Raw genomic sequence first — 12,122 nt, 5'->3', positions numbered from 1 at the left:
AAAAAAAAAAAAAAAAAAAAAAGTCCTAGTTCCATGGGGAGTTTAGACTTTCTTCTATGGTTATTTTAACATTTGGAAACTTTATTCAAAAGGAAATTATGTAGCTAAGATGTTAAGGGAGATAATAAAGGATACCCAATCTTAGGTTGGGATCTCTAACTTCCTGCTGTTCCCTCAGAATCTAAGCTAATTATTGTCTGCTGTGTACCTGCAGAGGCACTTAAGGAAACTCAGCATTTGCCTTACATTTTTTTCTGTACACCAATGAGAAAATTGCAAAGCACAGATTAAAGTCAGTAAGTCAGAGGTAGAACAGAAAGCACACGTTCAGTTTCCACTCAGGATGCTGTGCTACACTCACGTGGGTTTCAGTCTGGCCCAGGAAGTCCACTATCCCTCGGTGGTACAGTCATAGGACTATGAGGAATTCCTGAAGGAACCGACAAAAGCTGGTATTCAAACAGAACATGATTCCCGCTGACATGGACAGCCCGGCAGACATGAATCTAACAGAAATCAGTAAGCAGAAGATTACCTGTAATTAGCTCTTTATCCATATTAACAGCACAGCTCCTAGTTGGGCGTGTGGGATGGCAGCAGGTAGGTTGTAAGTTCAAGGCTCAGATTTAAGGGAGTATGGGGAAATCTGCAGAGAAAAATCAAGTATTTGTTTGTGGACCGTGCTGTCTTAGGGTTTCTATGGCTTGGTGAATCAGCATGGCTAAAAGCAGCTTGGGGAGGAAAGGGTTTACTTCAGCTTGCTACAACGTATCAGTGCGGAAGCCAGGGCAGGAAGGAAATGGAAGCCTCAGAGGAATGCTGCTTATTGGCTTGCTCCTCAGGAGTTACTCAGCTTTCTCTGTTTGTTTAAATAGAACTCAGGACCACCTGCCCAGGGAAGGTACCACTCCCCAGTAAGCTGTCACATCTACATCAATCATTTACTCAAGAAAATGCCCCTTAGGTTTACCCCCAGTCCAGTCTATAGAGGCATTTTCTCAGTTGAGGTTTCCTCTTCCCAGATGACCCTAGCCTATGTAAAGTTGACAAAAAATTAAACAATATATTCCTAGGATCATTGAGATGGCTCAAAAGTTAAAGCACTGGCTGCTCTTAGAGCAGAGAACTTAAGTTCAATTGCAGTACCCATATTGGGCATCTCATACCTATTTTTAACTCCTGCTTGTGGGAAGGCATCCATGGGCACTTCACACACATGGTGCACATTCATATATGTAGGCAAAACACTCGTGCACATGAAATAAAAGCAAATAAATTTGTGGAGCCACCTCTTTCTAAAGAAATGAGGCAAAAAGGAAAATAGCCAATGACTAATGGAACCACATTCAAGTATAAAGCTTTTCTTGTTATGGCTTGAATTTTTTTTTAAAGATTTTGTACACTGTATCTGTCGTCAACACCCCAGAAGAGGATATCAGGTCTCATTATGGATGGTTGTGAGCCACCACATAGTTGTTGGGATTTGAACTCAGGACCTTCAGAAGAGCAGTCAGTGCTCTTAACCACTGAGCCATCTCTCCAGACCTTATGGATTGAATCTTAAATGTCCCTTAAAAGTCCATGTATCAAAGACATCGTCTTACCTTTGACACTGCTGGGAGATGGTGGAGCCTGTAGGAAGTGAGACTTATTGGGAGGAAGCTGTGTCCCTGGGGCGTGCCCCTGGCATAGATACTGGGACCCTGCCATTCCTCTCTTTTCATTGTGTGGGAAACTGCATCTGCCTACCTCAAGTTCTTGTCATGGTAGACTTTGCCAGGATAGACCCAAAGTGACAAGACCAGTGACCATGGTGATGCCTCTGACACCACGGTGAGCAAAAATAAATCTTTGTTCCTTTTAAGCTGGTACTGTTCCCCCACCCCCACCCTTCAGGGAGATCTTTCAGTATGTTTGTGTACTGAGGAGGAGGAGGCTGATAAAGGTGTTGGGCATTGCACCTTGGGTGGTAATTATCAGGCAAATTGCCTGAAGTAGGAGAATCTCTGCAGGGGAGATAGGAGGAAGATAGGGTGCAGCTAAGGCTTCAGGGGTGGAAGGAAGGCTGTGGAGAAAGTTCTTCCTTTGGGGATCTTCCAGAATATGTAAAGAATGAAAGCAGCATCAATATTTTCCTTAAATAACGCAGATTTTAGTTAAAGAACCACTGCATTTCCATGTTCCAGCCCACAACACATTTTATCGTTTATCTCATAATCATGAAAGTTCCAATGTATTATAAGGCATAATTTTCATCAAAATTTTTTCTGGAACTAAAATTACAGTAATAGCTTCAACAGCAATAATGCCCTGGAGGTGTATATAGGTGCTGAAGCCAGGAACTGTCTAGTCTAGTCTTTATATATATATATATACACTATAGCTAAAGCCTGCATCTTTTAATCTAATTTTTTTTTCTTTCCACTTATATTTGAGCTGAAAGACGGGGTTGTGATTGCATGGATTTAATTTATATGTACACAAACAGTTGTTCATGCTAAGAGAACACAGTGATCTGTACAGAGATTTCCCCACCATTGTGCCGGGGTGGTGAAATACACAGGGATGTGGAGTGTTGGCACGAGCCCCATGAGGAGATGCTATGTCCTCTTAGTAACACGTTACTCCATGTTACCCACGTCTGTGAGGGAAAGAGTATGTCCTTTTAAACTTTGTGCGTGTACATGCTCATCTGCATGTACAAATGCGTGTGTCAGTGAAGCTGCGGTGGCAGATGCACATGTGTGTGGAAGGCAGACACTAATCTCTTTCCATCTTGCTTTTTGAGACTCTCACTGATCCCAGCCAGAGCTCACAGGCTCAGCCAGGCCAGCTGAGAGATCCCCTGGCCTCTGCTTCCCACAATGAGATGTGAGGCCTGACAATACTTACCTCAGAAAGTTGGCAAAGTGCTGGTGACACATTTTGGTATCAATAATTGATCAATTGTAAGTGATTGATAACCACTAGCTGTCATGTTTATGCTATCTTCTCCACTCTCTTAATTTTTTAGCTATAATATTCTTCAGAGGGCTTTCTGAAGGCTGCATCAAAATAGGAAGGGTTCTCCATATACGATTTCCACAGTTTATTTCTGACACTTCCGTACGATTTTGTTGGTGGCACACCCCTATAATTCTGGAACTTGGGAGACAGAGGCATAGGAATAAGGAGTTCAAGGTCAGCCAAGGCTACATAGCAAGCTCCTGGCTAGCCTGAGCTATATGACCCCACTCAAAACCAAACAAATAACAAAAGAAATTTGTTTGTTTGTTTGTTTGTTTGTTTGTTTGTTTGAGACAGGGTTTCTCTGTGTAGCCCTGGCTGTCCTGGAACTCACTCTGGCCTTGAACTCAGAAATCCACCTGCCTCTGCCTCCCAAGTGCTGGGATTAAAGGCATGCACCACCACCGCTTGGCCAAAAGAAATGTTTTGACCTAACATTGATAGTTAATCTTCACTGCCACACTGATTAAATTTCGACTCCCCTAGGATGCACAGCTTTGGTTATGACTATACAGGGTTTAATTGTGTAGGGAGGATCCACCTCAAACATAGGTAGTACCATTCCTTGGACTGGGGGCTCCAACAAGTACAAAGAAATAAGGGAGTTGAGCACCCTCTGCCTCCTGTCTGGACATACTGTGACCAGATGCCCCACACAACTGCCTGCCTCCCCAGGTCCTGCACCATGATGGTCCGCATCTGTGGACTGCAACCCCCTCAAGCAAGACAAAAATGATTCTTTCCCTTAAGCTGCTTTTCTCAGGCATTTTGTTGAAACTCCGTAAAGAGAACTATATTGTTAACACTAAACTAGATATAGCCAAATTCAACAGGAGAAAATTCACATTTCTCAAACAGTGTATCCCCTAAGACATCATTCTGTGTTAGAGACATCACTATTTTTGAGACCTAAAATCTCTCACATCATCTCTCTTTATATTAAGAAATGACCAGCCCCATCTTGACATATCTTTAGGCAGACTCATGGCCGAAGAAGGGAGGCCTCAGCTTGACATACCACAAGTCAGGGTTAACCCGCCTACTACCCTGGGCTCAAGGGCTGGGTATATGAAGAACTGCTCCAGAGCAGGAGGTATAAAAACAGCCTCTTGAGATATGAGAAATAGATGCTACAATAGAGATTTCCTCCTATTGGAAGCTAGCTGCCCATGGTGAGTGTTCTTTCCCATAACTTAAAGTGAGTCGCTATGACAGGTAAGGATAAGGTCAGTAGGAAATAAGAGAAAAAGATGGGGGGAGTGGTGCTGCTGACATTAAGCATCAGAAATCAATTGTGCCTGAAGCATCCTTGGGAGACCGTCTTGTACCACTGCCTCCCCACACAGCATTTGCGATTTGGGATTTCAGGTCCTGTTTAATAATCAGCACCGCTGTTTAGCTAGGATGTCTTTGTGTCAACAAAGCAGCCCTAGCTGGCTTGCCAAGCCGGAACTTCCTCCACAGCAGAGCTCAAGTGTGTGTAGCAACACTCAGGTGTGTGCTTGAACATGGCAGTCTCCACATACCTGACAGAAACAACCTAAGGAACACAGCCCTATCTCGCTTGGCTCATGGCTCAAGAGGGTTCCTCTCCTTCAGCTCAGACCATGGCTGTGGAAGTGTGGTCAAAGCAGTCCTCCTGCATGCCAGTCTGGCAGCTTTCTTTTTTCTCTCCCTTTCTAGGCCCCCAGTTCACTTCACGGGTTTACATGAAACTGTGCTCATAATGGGTCTTCCTTGGTCAGCTGATTCTCTCTGGAGAAGCCCACAGCGTACCTAGCTAGGGGTGTGCCTCAATGGTCTCCTAGGTGATGCTAAATTAGTCAAGAGGATAGTGAGGGTTGATCATTGCACCAAAGCATTATGGTAGGATCTTACTCAGCTATGCCTAGAATGACTATTTGCATGCTGGGAGATGGTCTAGTGACCAAGTCCTGCTAAGTCCTGCACATAGCGCAGTCTTAACCTTCTAAAGGCCAAAGGACACGCTTCTTTTCTAAGCCCTGTGCCTTTTACTGTTCCTTCTTGTCAGCTAGCTGCCAGCCTTCGTGCTGTGTCCTCATACTGAAGAAGCATTAGCAAGTGTGCCTTAAGTGTTCTCATCACTGTGAGAGGTAGCTGGGCTCATGATCCTCCTGTGATGCGGGCTAGCATGGAAGTGTGTGTCAGGCTTGATAAGATGAAAAGAGCCAGACTGCTGTGAAAGACAGAAAAACCAGCTGGTGCTTTTCACATGGAAGCTGCTTGAGAAGAGATGGGTTCTCACTGACAGGAAGGTGGAATTCTCTGAAGGTACACAGAGAGCGGGCACTGACCTCAGACTCTGATCCCTGCATTGGAGCACCAGGCTCTTTAACGCCTGTGTCTGTGACAGATTTTTTCCCGGTGATACTGATCCAGGAAGGGGGCTGGAAAATGTCACCTACACTTTCCAAAGATCTGATATTTCCATTGATAATTCCAGCCTCGCTCACAACGGACATAGAAGAAGGGAGTGAGGAGGTGTGGGTCCATTTTTGGCTTCTTCCCTTGCTGTATCCAGGAGCCACTGCACACCAAGAAGGGAAGGATAGAGCAGAGTCGAGGTCTGGGCTCTGAGTCTTCCCTGGGGCGTATCCCAGTCTTCCCTTGGGGTATCCCAGTCTTCCCTTGGGGTACCCCAGTCTTCTCTTGGGGTGTCTGGATGCTGAAGCACACTTTGTGAGAAAGGATGAACACAAAGGTCAGCAGGATCCTGGATCCGCAGTGAATGCTAGAGGGAGGAGGTCTCCTTGGAAGATCTCAGCGTTAAGCTCTTCAGTGTTATAGCTCTTTCAGGGGACAATCAATGAAAGGACTCTCGCAGTATTCAATGAAACAGCTTGTGCGCATACACTTTGTTGGGGTGAACAAGGGCTATATAAACCTTGGAGAGTGGGAAGGGGTTCTTCTTGGGGTGTAATCTCATTGGATGCTGTTGAAGGTTATGGGATATCTCATTTGCATGGAGAGGCCTTTCCAGGAAGTTGAATATGTGGTTTCCATCAAAGATTGCTTGACTTTCCTCAGGTAGAGTATGGGGGGGGGGGCAGGCTCCCCAGATAAGGTAGAAAAGAGAAATCCCTGTAGATACGGAGTCGTCTATTTTTGCTGAGCCTAGGGGAGCTATCTGGACTTTCATGGCTTCGCTACTTTGGCTGTCACCAGATCTCTTTCTGGGATGAACATATATTCCTTCATATCTTCATAGAAATAGTGTCGAATAACAGAAGGAAGGGTGGTAGGGATAGAGAGAATGGGGGGAAGCAGAGAGAGACGAAGGCCAAGCCATGCCATGCACCTGAAATGGGTGACTCTTCATCTTTGTGCATGTTTTAAGTTGCATATTTATTTAATGAGATTACCATTATTAAAAAGTGTTCAGAATTTCTCTTCAGGGACTTTAAGCAGTGACCACTTATGAGCCACCCAAGATAATTACCATTATTATGTAATTCTATGGTATGCCTAGACGATGACCTTCATAGCTTTTAAATAGTAATCGCTATCCCGGAGCAGAGATTGGAAGAGAGATGCTGACTTCATCCCAGCACCTACATGCACTCACCCCAAGTCCTCTGGAAGCCTTCACCCTGTGGCTGACCAAATGATTGGCTGCTGGGATGGATGAATGAATGAATGATCCAATGCTTCAGATCATCAACTTGCCCACGACCTCACTACTGGCAATGTCAGTGCTGGCTGCAAATCTGCTTAGCCTGTGTCTAATACTCAAGGCCTCTCCTGGTCACTGCCGAACACCCATCCCTCATTTTAAATCCATCCTTCAAAAATACTAAACAAAATGGGGCCAGGGAATGGCTCAGTGGTTAACAGCACTTATACCTCACACAGAGGACCAGCATTTGTTTCCTAACAAACAAACCTGTTAACTTTAGTTCCAGGGGATCTGACATCCTCTTCTGGCCTCTGCAGGCACTCAGGCATGGACGGAGTAGGCAGATACACATGCAGTCAAGCACTTATTTACATTACATTTTTTCTTAAGCAAAAAAAAAAAAAATCCATTAAGAAAAACAGAATGAAAAATAATGAGGTGGTTAGTATTTAATGACAAATTCTTCAAAAGCAATTCCAAAATGTCTTTGAACAGCATCCACACACTGTACTAGGGGCATGCCTCTCCAAACAATTGCTTCGAAGGAGGCGGCTTTGCACGTGTATATCTGCATTCTGTTTCCTAGGACTAGGTCTCTGCCTCTCTGTTTCCAATCACCTGAGTCACCTTCTCATAACTGTCTCCCCCACACTCCCACCCCCCACGGCAAACGCCGATGCCCTGGTGTCTACGGGTTTCTGTCAGATGATTGGCTTTCTGGACAAAGGTGGTTACCCTACAGGACTCTCTGGGCTCAGCTGCCCTCCCAAGCACAAAAGCAGCTAAATGTTGGTCTCTGATTAATGTCTCCGCTTTCATCATCAAATGCTTTTAGATAACACTGCCCGTCAGACTGCCACTTATAAACTGACTGGCAGTTCTAATGTGTTCCCACAACATCCCCTATTTTGAGCTACCAGTGAGAAAACATGACTATAGTGTTACTCAGTTTGAAAACAAGACATCATAAAGGGACCATGACCGTCAACCAATCTCCTTCCGGCAATGAGAAAGCCCTCAACCTTGGCCTTCCCTCGGTAATGACCTGGCATGGTGTTGGTTGGTATCTCCAAAGTCTAGAAAGCGCAGGGTTCTGATAGACAGAGCAGATCAGAGGATAGGTTTCCTGAGTGGTGGCTGAACTGCTACTCAGAGCAGCACTGTAGACAAAAGAAAGGGCAAAGACAAGTAGACTTTACAGGGAGAGGACGTTCCAGACCTTAGCTGCTCCGTAGGACACAATCACCATAGAAGAATGAGCACGGAGCTTTGAAAACACAGAGCAAGCGTGAGCCACACCACAGATTCTCCACCATGTCTACTCCTTTGTTTTCCCCAGTCCTGGTTGTGGAGTGTTCTCAAGAATCCAGCTGACCACAGTGCTGGTGAAATGGGCAGACTAGTGAAGCAGGAGGGAGGCTGCTTCTTTGTCTTTGAGACAGGACTCTCTATCTAGACCAAAGTGGTCTCTACTCATGATCACCCTGCCTCTACCTCCAGGATATTTGGATTATAGGTGTCTACCTCCAGGATGCTTGGATTACAGGTGCCTGCCACTATACCCAATCCACTTATTAGACATGTTTCCGACTCCATAGCACAGGCTTGCTTAGAACTCACTATGTAATCTAGGCTGCTGTGGAACACATGGCAATCCTCCTGTTTCAACCTGGAAATGCTGGGATTTCAGAGAGTCATGTGTCAATACTCCTGGCTCCCTTGAAAACATCACTGTTTCCTTTCCAGAGGAACATGCACTTAAATAGCTTACCAGTGGTTTGTTTCCACTTGTCTTCAGTTGCTGTGTCCATGCAAGCACCTGCTAGACACATGTGCATAGAGTCCAGCTCAGGTTCTTCAGTGGCTGTTGAGCCCCTGGCTATGAGGGAGATGGTGTGGGAGTCAGGAGTTGAAACACAAATGTCTAGTCCCCTCCTCATTCTCCTCCAAAGGCCTCAAGCACCTTTCAAGTTTCTGTGACTCTGTGACTCTTAAAATAACATTGTCTGTATCCTAAAAAAAAAAAAAAAAAGTATCTTGACACAAATTATTAAAACTTAAGTCTAAGTTGTCAATTGGGGGAGAAAAACCTGGCATGTGTCTACTTTCAACCGGGAGAGAAAACGTGCCTCCTACTTGCCCTGCTGAGCTCAGACCTTGTAGCATGGGCTCCTGTGTGTCATTCCGTAGGATGGAATTTTCAGGGGTTGTGTGGGAGGTGACGTGAAAGTCCCATTCCTGGTTGTCACTCTTGATGAGGCTCTGTAAGCATCTAATATCTAGAGGTGTCAGGACACTCTGCTCCTTGTTTCCAGAAAAGAAATCTAGCTTGCTACGATGTGCCGGATGTGTGTGCGGATTGTGTGAAGGAATGCACGGCATCTTCAGCCTGGATTCACAGCGCATGGTCTGCATTCTGAGTATCTCAGGACCCACTGCGTGGTCTCCCCCTTCACACTGCTTCACACTGCTTCATGCTGCTTCACACTGCCTTTCTTTCTTTTTAGAAGTTTCATGATTGGTTCACACCTCCAAAAGGAAACTGGAGAAGGAAAAGAAGTTTACCAACTTCTCCCAACTCCTTTCTTATCCTTCCTGTTATGACCTTGAGCCAGGCAAGGCTGAGGTCATAGAAGAGACCAGAAAACTACACAGCACATAGCCTCTAGTGGGACCCACAGGGCCCTTCTCCTTGAAGGACCACAGCAGAAGTGGGCATTTCACTAACGGTACACACGCACATGTGCCTAACTAAAACAGTCACTGTTGTAAGGGTTTCAGCTAAACTGGGAGTGTCATTGGGGAAACACAAGACATTGTACTTGGCTGTGTGAGCATGGTAGGGCACGGCTGGGTGACTGAATTATCCCTCTTGCTTTCTTCACTAAGAATGACTTCTTAAAATTGTTAAGGACTATTGACCAATGTACTAGCACAGTTTTACAAGGCCCCTTTGGAGGCTTTCAAGCTCAAGGCCGCACAATGAAACCAGTATTTCTGATCCTGTAGCTATTAGCAGCACACTGGCAGGACTTCTGAGGACCGATGCTTTAAGGCCCCCTAAGCACATGTGTGACGCAGCACACATGTTTCCTTGAGGAAACAGACCCACCTTGCTCTGAAATCTTCTTCTGCCAGATGGCCACTGTGCCCTGTGCTGTGGGTCCCTACTACCTATTCAGGAAGAGCCAAGTTGTCACTGTGAAGGAGCTGCAGCCATAGGGAGACGCTGAATGCCTTCCATTCCATCTCCACTGTCTGGTCACTGGTGCTATCTACTATCTGGCTCTCTCCCTGAACTCCTGTGACGACACACTTGGGGCTGTACCTCTCGAGAGCTCAGCAGAGCTGTGTCCAGTAAGCCAGTTGGGTGATGCAATCCGGCCCAGATAGCCTCGCCACTATCAGATCTTTACAGGCTTGGCAATTTTAAGCTCCTCATAAGACATTTGGGTTTTTATCCCATACCAGACTCAGGGAGAATGCAGTAGGGGCCAGTTTTACTGGAAACCTGGGTGGAAAGGCCAGGCAGGTGGGTGGGGGCATCTCCAAGCTTCCTGGCTCTGTGCTGCAGAATCCCAGGACACTCAAGCTGGACTCAGTCTGCTGCATTTTGCTGTTTCCTGACCTCACCTGTCCTGTACCACTGTTCCCATCACTTGACAATGTCTTATATGTATGTAACTTGGTCATTTTCACCCCTGTTAACCTTTCCCAAGCACACTCCCACTGGGCTTCTCTTCTCCCCATGTCCTTCGCAGGGACCTTCTCTTTTCAGGGCTGCTGTTTGTGCTGTTTTTTGTTTTGTTTTATTTTGTTTTGCTTTTTTTGGTTTTTTTGTTTTGTTTTGTGTTACCCTGGGTTTGATAAGGTTTACCTGCACAGACCTATGTGGGAGGTGGCTTAATGAAACATGGACTACCTAATGGTGGTTTCACTACTGAAGAACACTCCCCCAAAAAAACTTTAATGAAGGAATTAATAATTTGTCCTTAGTGTCTCTTTTCTAGTTTGCCTTGTTCCCCATACCTCACCACCCATGCTGGATGTCACTCTATACCTACACCAAAGCATGAATCCACCTCCAGTCCTTAACTTGCCGTACTCTGCAGCTGGGCTCTCCTCCCTTATGTCACCATCTACAAATCTTATCCAAGCACACACACGCCGCCTCTTTCACTCTTAGTGATGATGTATCTCACGCATACAAAACATATGGTACACAAAGAGAAAAGGAGGATTGGGTGGGTGTTCATTGTCCACTTGACTGCATTTGCAATCACCGGGAGACGCGGCTCTGGATGCGTCCGTGAGCGTGTTCCAGAGAGGAGTAGCTGAAGAGGGAAGACAAGCAGGAATGTGGGTGACATAACTACGCACCAGCACCCTCCACTCTCCTAACTGACATGTGGAGAGTCCTGGGCGCGCACCGTGCTCACAGTCTGGGGAACACAGCTCCGGTAGCTAGCCTTTCTGACTTCTTGACCCTCACTGAGTGTAAATCAAATGGGACCTCTGGGGATTTCCATCTGCTCCCCAGTCCCTCCTCCAGGGTAACCTTGACTATAGCCATGGGGCAGAATGACTATTCAAAGCTGAACATCTTGGAGGGTTCTAAGTGTCTGGTGTCCCGATACATACCTGAGTGTTGGGAACCGTCCATCAACCAATCACACATCCAAGACTCCATGCATCTCAGCTGGAATAATAAGCCACCAAGAGTAGAATTCTAGTGTCCAGCAATTCTCAGGGGCTCCTCAGAGGCTAAGTGAATCCGAACAGGAAGATGGAGACATGAAAACCATGTGCCACCTCCTGATGTAATTTTCTTTACATCTTCTCTCTTTGACCTTTACCTCAACTCAGCATTCCTCAGCCACCATTAGCTTTTCAGATGTTTAATTACTTACATCTGCCATGCATCTATCTCATAAGGAAAACTGCATACAGATACATAATGTGCTTTGGGCAAACCCCCCTCCCTGCTCCTTCCTTGCCACATCCTGAAACTTTTGCTCTACCAACCTCTCTTCTGGTATTGGTACCACCTCAAGGTCACACTCAGCAAAGAGGCCCGTGAAATGTCACAGTAAGAAACTTGGACTTCATTCTTAAGGTAATAAAAACGATGCAAATACCTGAGAAGCAATCGAGGTGTCTGGATTCGTATTGTGAAAATGTCATGAGTTACGGCCACGGGTCAGGAGGAGAAGAATGGAGGCAGGGACAACCATTGGGAGGTGACCATGATGACCCAGCAGGAACTGGTGGAGCAAATTGAACAGGAGAATTGGGGACATGGAAAGGGGAAATCATTCTTAAGTGTTTACCAGTTTAGGGGTGCTGTCTCCACCCCACAGGACTAGGTAGCTCTAGACCATGAAAACCAACTATTTATGGAGGAAAGACTACCTGTCAATCTGGATAAGCAGCTACTACGACAGTAGCAGAAATTGAAGAATTTTGTTATTGTTTGTTT

Source organism: Mus caroli, chromosome 6, assembly GCF_900094665.2.
Source record: "Mus caroli chromosome 6, CAROLI_EIJ_v1.1, whole genome shotgun sequence".
Classification (NCBI taxonomy): domain Eukaryota; kingdom Metazoa; phylum Chordata; class Mammalia; order Rodentia; family Muridae; genus Mus; species Mus caroli.
The sequence above is the reverse complement of the archived record's forward strand: the minus strand, read 5'-3'. Positions refer to the sequence as shown.